The sequence below is a fragment of the Penaeus vannamei genome, chromosome 35, assembly GCF_042767895.1.
Source record: "Penaeus vannamei isolate JL-2024 chromosome 35, ASM4276789v1, whole genome shotgun sequence".
In the NCBI taxonomy this organism is placed as follows: Eukaryota; Metazoa; Arthropoda; class Malacostraca; order Decapoda; family Penaeidae; genus Penaeus; species Penaeus vannamei.
Genome location: NC_091583.1, coordinates 27,266,730 through 27,276,729, shown reverse-complemented (window position 1 = coordinate 27,276,729; position 10,000 = coordinate 27,266,730). Strand labels below are relative to the sequence as shown.

Genomic DNA, 10,000 nt, shown 5'->3' with positions numbered 1-10,000 from the left:
TATATAGGCTATCTGTTGTTGTTATTATTTCGAGAGATTTTTTTTTTTTTTTTTTGTATATAGGTCATCTGTTGTTATTATTTCTGAGAGATTTTTTTTTTTTTTTTTGTATATAGGTCATCTGTTGTTGTTATTATTTCTGAGAGATTTTTTTTTTTTTTTTTTGTATATAGAACACTGTTGTTGTTATTATTTCGAGAGATTTTTTTTTTTTTTGTATATAGGTCATTCACAGCAGTATTATTTCGTGAGATTTTTTTTTTTTTGTATATAGGTCATCTGTTGTTATTATTTCGAGAGATTTTTTTTTTTTTTTTGTATATAGGTCATCTGTTGTTGTTATTATTTCGAGAGATTTTTTTTTTTTTTTTTTGTATATAGGTCATCTGTTGTTGTTATTATTTCGAGAGATTTTTTTTTTTTTTTTTTTGTATATAGGTCATCTGTTGGTATTATTTCCAGAATTTTTTTTTTTTTTTTTTTTTTTGTATATAGGTCATGTGTTGTTGTTATTATTTCGAGATTTTTTTTTTTTTTTTGTATATAGGTCATCTGTTGTTGTTATTATTTCGTGAGATTTTTTTTTTTTGTATATAGGTCATCTGTTGTTATTATTTCGAGAGATTTTTTTTTTTTTTTGTATAGGTCATCTGTTGTTGTTATTATTCTCAGATTTTTTTTTTTTTTTTTTTGTATATAGGTCATCTGTTGTTGTTATTATTTCGAGAGATTTTTTTTTTTTTTGTATATAGGTCATCTGTTGTTGTTAGTTATTATTTCGAGAGATTTTTTTTTTTTTTTTTGTATATAGGTCATCTGTTGTTGTTATTATTTCGTGAGATTTTTTTTTTTTTTGTATATAGTCATCTGTTGTTGTTATTATTTCGTGAGATTTTTTTTTTTTTTTTTTGTATATAGGTCATCTGTTGTTGAAGTTATTATTTCGAGAGATTTTTTTTTTTTTTTTGTATATAGGTCATCTGTTGTTGTTATTATTTCGAGAGATTTTTTTTTTTTTTTTGTATATAGGTCATCTGTTGTTGTTATTATTTCGAGAGATTTTTTTTTTTTGTATATACAGGTCATCTGTTGTTGTTATTATTTCGAGAGATTTTTTTTTTTTTTTTTGTATATAGGTCATCTGTTGTTATATATTTCGTGAGATTTTTTTTTTTTGTATATAGGTCATCTGTTGTTGTTATTATTTCGGAGATTTTTTTTTTTTTTTTTTTGTATATAGGTCACCTGTTGTTGTTATTATTTCGTGTGAGATTTTTTTTTTTTTTTTTTTTTTGTATATAGGTCATCTGTTGTTGTTATTATTTCGTGAGATTTTTTTGTGTGTATAGGTCTTCAGTTGTTGTTATTATTTCGAGAGATTTTGTGTGTGTGTGTGTATATATATATAGGTCTTCCGTTGTTGTTATTATTTCGAGAGATTTCCTTTTTTTATTATTATTATTAGGTCAGTCGATTTTTTTCCCTTTTTTTTGTGTATAGGTCTTCCGTTGTTGTTATTATTTCGAGAGATTTCCTTTTTTTATTATTATTATTAGGTCAGTCGATTTTTTTCCCTTTTTTTTGTGTATAGGTCTTCCGTTGTTGTTATTATTTCGAGAGATTTCCTTTTTTTATTATTATTTTTCTTATAGATTTTTGTGTATAGGTCTTCCGTTGTTGTTATTATTTCGAGAGATTTTATTTTTTTATTATTATCATTTCTCTTATAGATTTTTTTGTGTATATAGGTCTTCCGTTGTTGTTGTTATTTCGAGAGATTTTCATTTTTATTACTATTTTATCATTATTTTATTATTATTTCGAGATCTTTTTTTGGGGGGGTTGTACTTTTTTTTCTTTCTTGTTTTTTTTTTTTTATTATTACCGTTATTCCTTCTTTTCCATTGTCGTTATTATTTCGATAGATTTTTTATCGTTATTCTTTTAACACCTTTTTTTCTTTCTTTCTTATTTTTCATTTATCGTTATCCTTTTTTAAGGTCGTTAATTTTTTTATCCTTTTTTTCTTATTTCTTTCTCAACTTTATATAAATTACATTTCTATATCGATACCTTTTTATATCAGTCCTATTACCATAATTTTCTATGTCAATTATATAGGAATCGTTGAAAATCTTGTGGCGATTTTGTAGAGAAGAATGCGATTTTGATATAAAATTTTGTTCGTTAAAAATTATAATAGCTTTATACACTGACCTCGTACCCTGTATATCTGATCTTCTATTAGGTTGAATATCGATATAGCAATATATATATATATATATATATATATATATATATATATATATATATATATATATATATATATATATATATATACATATATATATATTTTTTTTTGGGGGGGGGGAGAATAGCAAATATAGAAAAGCTTATGCTAAAACGATGTTAGAATGCATATCAGAAAAAATAATTGAAGAAAAAAACTCTTGAATAGAGAAATAAAGATTATGTTATTAACTAAATGAAAATTAGATATTATCAAATTAATAGAATAATAAATATTACACATTAGTAAATGGATAAAGTGATCCATCCATTTATCGACAGCCAAATCAAAACATATAGATAAAAAGAATACAAGAGAGATAGATAAAAAATAAAAAAAATATATTTCAAAGTCTCCGAAAATCAGTGAAGTATGACACTTGCTCACGGCGATGCTATAAAAGTAAGTGCATAAGTGTGTTTAAGTGTAGAAGTGTACAATATCGTGTATTGGGTGAAGGAATTACATGCACACTTGTTCGACGTGATCAACAGGCGTGGCAAGTGAAGAATGCAATGAAAAACACCATATGGGTTGCGGTGGGCGGGAAGTTGTAAAAAAAAAAAAAAAAAAAAAAGAAAAAAAAAAGGGGGGGGGGTAAAAGATATGCCCGGTAATTAGAACGAAATGAAGGGGAAGAAGAATAGAAGAAGATAACAATACCCCGTTTGTTCTTCATTCCACAACTGCCATGAATCGTAGCTTTTCTTTATGTTTTATCTCCTTCCTCTCTCTCTCTCTCTCTCGTTCTCTCTCTCTCTCTCTCTCTCTCTCTCTCTCTCTCTCTCTCTCTCTCTCTCTCTCTCTCTCTCTCTCTCTCTCTCTCTCTCTCTCTCTCTCTCTGTGGGAGACGAAACACAATAAAAAAGAAGAAAAACACTAAAAGATATTAAAAAATAGAGACAAGAAATAAGAAAAGAAAAATAAATAAATAAATAGATAAAAAGAAACTTGTAAAGAGAATAAGAGAATTCAGCAAAATACCTTAAGAAAAGCAAGGGGGGGAGGAAGGAGGAAAGGGGACAGGTATGGGTAGGAGCAAGGGAAGGATGTGAAAGAAAGGGGAAAAGGAGGAGGGGGGAGAGGGGGTAGGAAAGGAAAAGGGAGAGTAAGAGGGGAGAGGGGGCAGACTATCAGAGAGAGGGAAGGAGAGTAAGGGTGGAAGGGTAAGAGGGAGAGAGGAGATGGCGAAGAGAGGAAGGTAGAAAGTACGGGTGAGAGTGAGGGGAGAGGGGGCGAAGAAGAAGGGGGGTGCTAGGGAAGGGGTGGGGGGAGGGGGGGGCTGAAGGGGAGAGGGAGAGGGAAGGAAGGAGAGTGAAGGTACGGTGGAGAGGAGGATGGGGACGAAGAAGAGTGAAGGGGCAGGAAGGGGTGGGGGAGAGGAGACGAAGAAGAGGGGAGTGGGGCATAAAGGGGTGAGAGGAGGGGTATGGAAGGGGTGGGGGCGAAGGAGAGGAAGAAGAGGTAAGGCATGAAGGGGTGGGGGAGAGAAGACGAAGAGGGAGGGGGTACGGGCGAGAGGAGGGGAGAGGGGGCGAAGGAGAGGGAAGGGGTATGAAGGGGTATGAAGGGGGTGGGGGTAAGGGTGAGAGGGGGGGGGAACTCAACCCTTTCTCAAGAGTATAAAGGAAGCCGTAAACTGTCTTCTCCCTCGGCATTTATGTTAAATTGTCACCAGATCCCGAGAAGGGGGAAGAATTATATTTGTATGCTCAAGCTTTTTCTCCCCCTTCTCTCTCTCTCTCTCTCTCTCTCTGTTCTGTTCTGTTCTGTTCTATTCTCTCTCTCTCTCTCTCTCTCTCTCTCTCTCTCTCTCTCTCTCTCTCTCTCTCTCTCTCTCTCTCTCTCTCTCTCTCTCTGTCTGGCTGTCTCTCTGTCTGTCTGTCTGTCTGTCTGTCTGTCTGTCTGTCTCTCTCTCTCTTTCTCTCTCTCTCTCTCTCTCTCACTCTCTGTATGTGTTCATGTGTCTGTCTGTCTATCTCTCTCTCTCTCTCTCTCTCTCTCTCTCTCTCTCTCTCTCTCTCGTCTCTCTCTCTCTCTCTCTCTCTCTCTCTCTCTCTCTCTCTCTCTCTCTCCCTCTTTTCCTCCTTCCTTCGTATGATCAAGCTTTTTCTCCCCTTCTCTCTCTCTCTTCCTCCCCCTTTTCTCTCTTTCTTTTCCTCCTTCCTTCTCCCCTCTTTCGTGAATCTCCTCGCCCTTTTCTTATAATCCTTGGTCTTCTTAAGGGCTTCGGAAGGATGTGGGTGAGATAAGGAGGAATAAAAGTGTGAGAAAGAAAGGTAGGAGGAGAGATAAGGGAAATAACAGGGGATTAAGGGGGGATAAAAAATACGAGAAGAAGCAGGTTTAGCGAAAATATGAGAAGATGAAGATTTAAGAAAAGAATACAATAAAAGAGTGATTTGAAGAGATATAAGTAAATGAATGAGACAGGAAAATTAAATGGGAGACACACGTAGAAAAAATATGAATGAAAATGAAGGTCTTAGAGATGTATTTAAAAGGATTTTGACATATTTTCGCCGGAAAAGAAACTTGAATACGGCATTTTGTATTTGTGATGGAATATATAACGAATAGTTGTGATGTGAAAGTCAACACTATGACGAATTTAACGAAGATACGAATGGAAATGAAAATTTAATGGGTTTTGATAGTATCTTCAACATGATCATTTAAATATGTTTTTTATTCATATTACAGGAGAGTTCTAGATATATTACGAACAAATGTGATGAGAAGATGAACACTTCGACAAATGCAGAACAAAATTATGAATGAACATGACGAATATCATACTGTAAGAGGTGTATTTGACTATACTTTTATCGGAAATACTTGAATGTGGTTGAATGCGAGTTTTTTCTAGAGATATGTGGAATGAATGAAGTGGGAAAATTAATACTGCGACGAGTGTAGGAAACGTTGTGAATGAAAATATCCTATAAATGTATTTCACGCGTTTCGATTATATTTTCACCAGAATTACAGGAATCCATTTTTTTCTAGATTTAGAAGAAATTAAGAAAATATGATTTTGAAAAAAAAGAGAGAACCCTTTTGAATACTAAGGAATAGAGATACAAAAAACGAGATGTAATTAAGGGAAAATGAATATAAGAGAATTAAAAGAAAAAAAGACATCAAAATACAGAACGTAAATGAGTATGAAAATATAACAAAAACGGGGGGGAAATCAGAAAAAACGAGATGTAATTAAAGAAAAATGAATATAAGAGAATTAAAAGAAAAAAAACATCAAAATACAAAACGTAAATGAATATGATTTTTTTAAATTCTAAAAAAAATCAGAAACACACAAACGCCAAAAAATAACCCCCCCCAAAAAAAATAAAAATAATTTAAAAAAACTAAATATATATATACAAAATTTCGAAAAAAAATATCAGAAACACACAAACGCCAAAGAATAACTCCAAAAAAAAACTAAAAGAGAATAAGAAAAAACCCTAAACATACATACGAATGAACGAAGCCAATAAGAAAAACCCTAAACATACATACGAATGAACGAAGCCACACACTCCCCCTGCGCTCACTTACCTAATAAGTGTGAGGCGCAGTGGCAGGGAGTGAGCCGAGGTTTTTCAAGTGTTCGAACCGGCTCCTGTTACTAGGGAAATAGTGTCGGTTGTTCGGTGCAGGTTTTGCTTCTATCCCACACAGACAGATAGCCCTTTTTCACTTGGTTATTTATTTATCTGTGTGTCTGTTTGTGTGTGTGCGTGTGCGTGTATGTGTGTTTGTGTGTGTGGATGGATGGGTTGGGTGGTTGTTTGGCTGTTTTTTTATTCGATTTTTTTTCTTTTTTTTGTAACTTTCGTCTGTTTCGTTTCTCTTTCGCCTTCTCTTTCTCTCTCTTTATCATTTCTTCTTTCTTTCTTTCTCTCTCATTAATCATTTTCTCTCTTTCTTTCTCTCTCTCTCAACTCTCTCTCTCTCTCTCTCTCTCACTCTTTCTCTCTCTCTCTCTCTCTCTCTCTCTCTCTCTCTCTCTCTCTCTCTCTCTCTCTCTCTCTCACTCTCTTTCTCTCTCTCTCTCTCCCTCTCTCTCTCAATCTCCTTCTTCCCTTTTCCTCCCATCTCCCCTTCCTCTTCCTCCCTATCTATTCATCTGTTCAAGTCTCCCCTATCTGTCTATACTTCTTCCCTCTCGCTCTCACGCTGTCTCCTTCCCTTCCTCCCCTCACCCCTCTCCCTCTCCATTTTCTCTCCTTCTCCCTTTCTTCCACCCTTCATCTCCCTCTCTCCTTCACCTCCCAATTCTTCTCTCTCTTCACTCCTCCCTGCTCTGTTTTTACGCTCCTGCTTCTCTCCCTCTTCCCCGTATCTTCCTGTATCATTCTCCCTTTCTCTTCCTCCTTCCTGCCTCTCTTTATCCCTCCTTTCCCTCTCCCCCTACCTCTCCCACTCCTTCCTTCCCAGCCCTCCCTCTCCCTCCTTTCCATTCTTTTTCCCACTATCTCTCTCCTCTCCTTTTCTTCCTTCCATCCACTACCCCTCCCTCCGTTCCCTCCCTACCTTAATGTTTCCCCTCCTTCCTTCCATCTCTCTCTCTCTCTCTCTCTCTACTCTCTCCCCCTCTCTCTCTCTCTCTCTCTCTCTCTCTCTCTCTCTCTCTCTCTCTCTCTGCTGTCTTCTTTCCTTTTCTCCCTCCTTCTCCCTCCACCTCCTCCCTCTCCCCTCCCCTTCGTCCCTCCTCTCTCCCTCCCCTTTCCTTTCCCTCCTCCTCTCTCTCTTACCTTTCCCCCTAACCCTCACCCCTCCTCCCCTTCTCCCTCTCCCTCACCCTCCCCTCCATCCTTTTCCCTCCCCTTCTCCCTTCCTTCCTCCCTCACCCTCACCCTCCCCCTCACCCCTCTCCCCATCTCCCTCCCCTTCCCACCCCCCCCTTCCGTCCTAGGGATGCAAAAGCGCGTATGAGAGTGAAATGGCAGAAGGAACTGAGAGGCAGTTGACAAACGCAACTGGATAAAAGGGAAGACGTGAGTGATGGCGACGAGCGATAAGACGAGAACCGGAGGAAAGGCCAAGAGAGTAATGCGCTGATTAACTCACATGGTTGCCAGGTGGAAGGAACACCCCCCCCTTCCCCTCCCCCTCACCTCCCCTCTCTCTCTCGAATTCTCTTTTCCCTTCCCTCTCCTTACCTCCTCTCTCTCTTTCTCTCCTTCTCTTTTCCCTTACCTCTCCTCACTTTCTCTCTCTCTCTCTAATCCTCTTTTCCCTTACCCCTCACCTCCCTCTCTCTCTCTCTCAAATTCTCTTTTCCCCTTACCTCTACTCATCTCCTCTCACCTCCCTTCCTCTCTTTTCCCTTACCTCTACTCACCTCCCCTCTCTCTCTCTAATTCTCTTTTCCCTTCGCTCTCCTCACCTCCTCTCTCTCTCTAATTCTCTTTTCCTTTACCTCTCCTCACTTCCTCTCTCTCTCTCCTTCTCTTTTCCCTTACCTCTCCTCACTTCCTCTCACCTCCCTTCCTCTCTTTTCTCTTCACTCTCCTCACTTCCCCTCCCTCTAATACTCTTTTCCCTTCCCTCTTCTCGCTTCCTCTCACCTCCCTTCCTCTCTTTTTTCTTCACTCTTCTCCCCTCCCCTGCCTCTATTCCTCTCTTTTCTCTTCCCTCCCTTCCTCACTGCCTTTTTCCTTCCCTCCCTCCCTCCCTTTTTCCTTCCCTCCCCTCACCTTCCTCCCTTTTCTTCCCTTCCCTTCCTCACTTCCCCTTCCTCTCTCTTTCCTTTCCTCTCTTTTCTTTCCTTCCTCCTTCCCTCCCTCCCTCTTTCCTTTTCCTCTCACCTCCTCTCACTCCCTCCCTCCCTTTTTCCTTCCCTCCCCTCACCTCTTTCTCTCCCTTTTTCCTCCCCTTTCTCCCTTCTTTCTTGCTCTTTCTTCCTTCTCGTTTCTCCTATCCCTCTTTTTTCCTCTTTTTTCTTTCCTCCTTCCTCCATTCTCCCTTTTCCTTCCCCCATTTTCTTCCCCCTTTGTTTCCTCCATCACCTCCTCTTCGTCTCCCTTAAGATAGAAAGAGATAGATAGATAGACAAACAGACAGACGAATAGACAGACACACACATATAGAAAAATGACAGAGAAATAGACATAGACAGGTACAGAAATAGACAGACAGACACAGAAAAAAGACAGACAAATAGACATAAACAGACACAGAAAAAAAGACAGACAGACAGAAAAGATGCGAAGGAAAACGGAGAGACACAGAGAAGACGAGAAAGAAAAAAGAAAATTTATGATGAAAAAAAAGGTCGCAGCATAATATTTACTTAGGTTTAGCCTTAGGAATTACATGGATTTAGAAGACATTAAAACCGGGTTGGGGAGTGAAAAAAATGCCAATAAAAAATGACGATAAAAAATAGAGAAATAAAAGAATAAAGAAATATGTCGACAATTAAAAAGACGAAAATAAAAAGACGATTTAATCAGCGACAGCGTATTTTAGAAATTAACAATTAGTTGTTTATAAGATAGACGATAATTATAGATATATACTGTATACATTAGCGTAAATATTTTCCGAATGAATATGTAATACAAACATTGTAAACTGATTCAGTAATTATATTCTATAAAAAGAATTATATATATATAGATTTTTTTATATATATGGCATATCATGGCATGCATATATATATATATGGAGAGAGAGAGAGAGAGAGAGAGAGAGAGAGAGAGAGAGAGAGAGAGAGAGAGAGAGAGAGAGAGAGAAGAGAGAGAGAGAGAGAGAGAGTGAGAGAGAGAGAGAGAGAGAGAGAGAGAAAGAGAGAGAGATAGATAGATAGATAGATAGATAGATAGATAGATAGATAGATTTTTTTATTATAGTATTGTCATGGCATGGTAATTTTGCGAGACAAACAAAATTTAATTAAAAGGAGCAGTCGTTAAAATAAAAATGATTATACATTCATCACAAAAGAAAATGTTTATTCTTGTCGGTATGACTCGACATGAAATAAAAAAATAATAATGATAATAATTAATAGATTAGTTTACATATGAAGGATTGATGAACAGATAGATAAATAAATGAAAAAGAAATATGGAGATAAATAAGTCATTGAATACAGTTATATGAATGGATACAAAAAAATAATAATAAAAACATACAAACACAAAACTAAATAAACCCCGATAAAACGTACAAAAACAATAAAAATACAAATAAAACTATAGATAAAAATATAAATAGATGAATGATAAATAAGATAAAAATAATTAAAATACAAATAAAACAAATAAAACGATAGATAAAAATATAAATAGATAAAATAAATATAATAAAGACATAAATAAATAAATAATAAATAAAATAAAGACATAAATGAATAAATAATAGATAATATAAACATAATAAAAATAGAAATAAAACAACAAATAAAGATATAACTAAAGAAAGAAATCTCGCCAAAAAAATGTATATATTCCTCAAAAAAAAAAAAAAAAAAAAAATCTACAGGCTTCCTAAGTGTTATACCCTCACGCCTTCGCTTCTCTCAAGACCCCAAGATACCATCGCGGACTTCAGCTCCTTGGAAGACCCTCATAAATAGCGGGCGTCTTTCCCTGTCAGCTGAGGGTGCCACTTCCTCTCCCTTTTGGCTCTTAATTAAGTATATTTCTGGAAGGAGTGGCTGTCTAAACAAACCATTAACGTGACCATGATGAG

General features: G+C 36.3%; 1 protein-coding gene across 1 annotated transcript in view; it reads left to right on the top strand.

The window, feature by feature from the left end:
• The window catches only part of LOC113827540 (uncharacterized), a 340,991-nt gene that overhangs the window by 233,839 nt on the left and 97,152 nt on the right, over window positions 1-10,000 (top strand). The window lies entirely within an intron of this gene.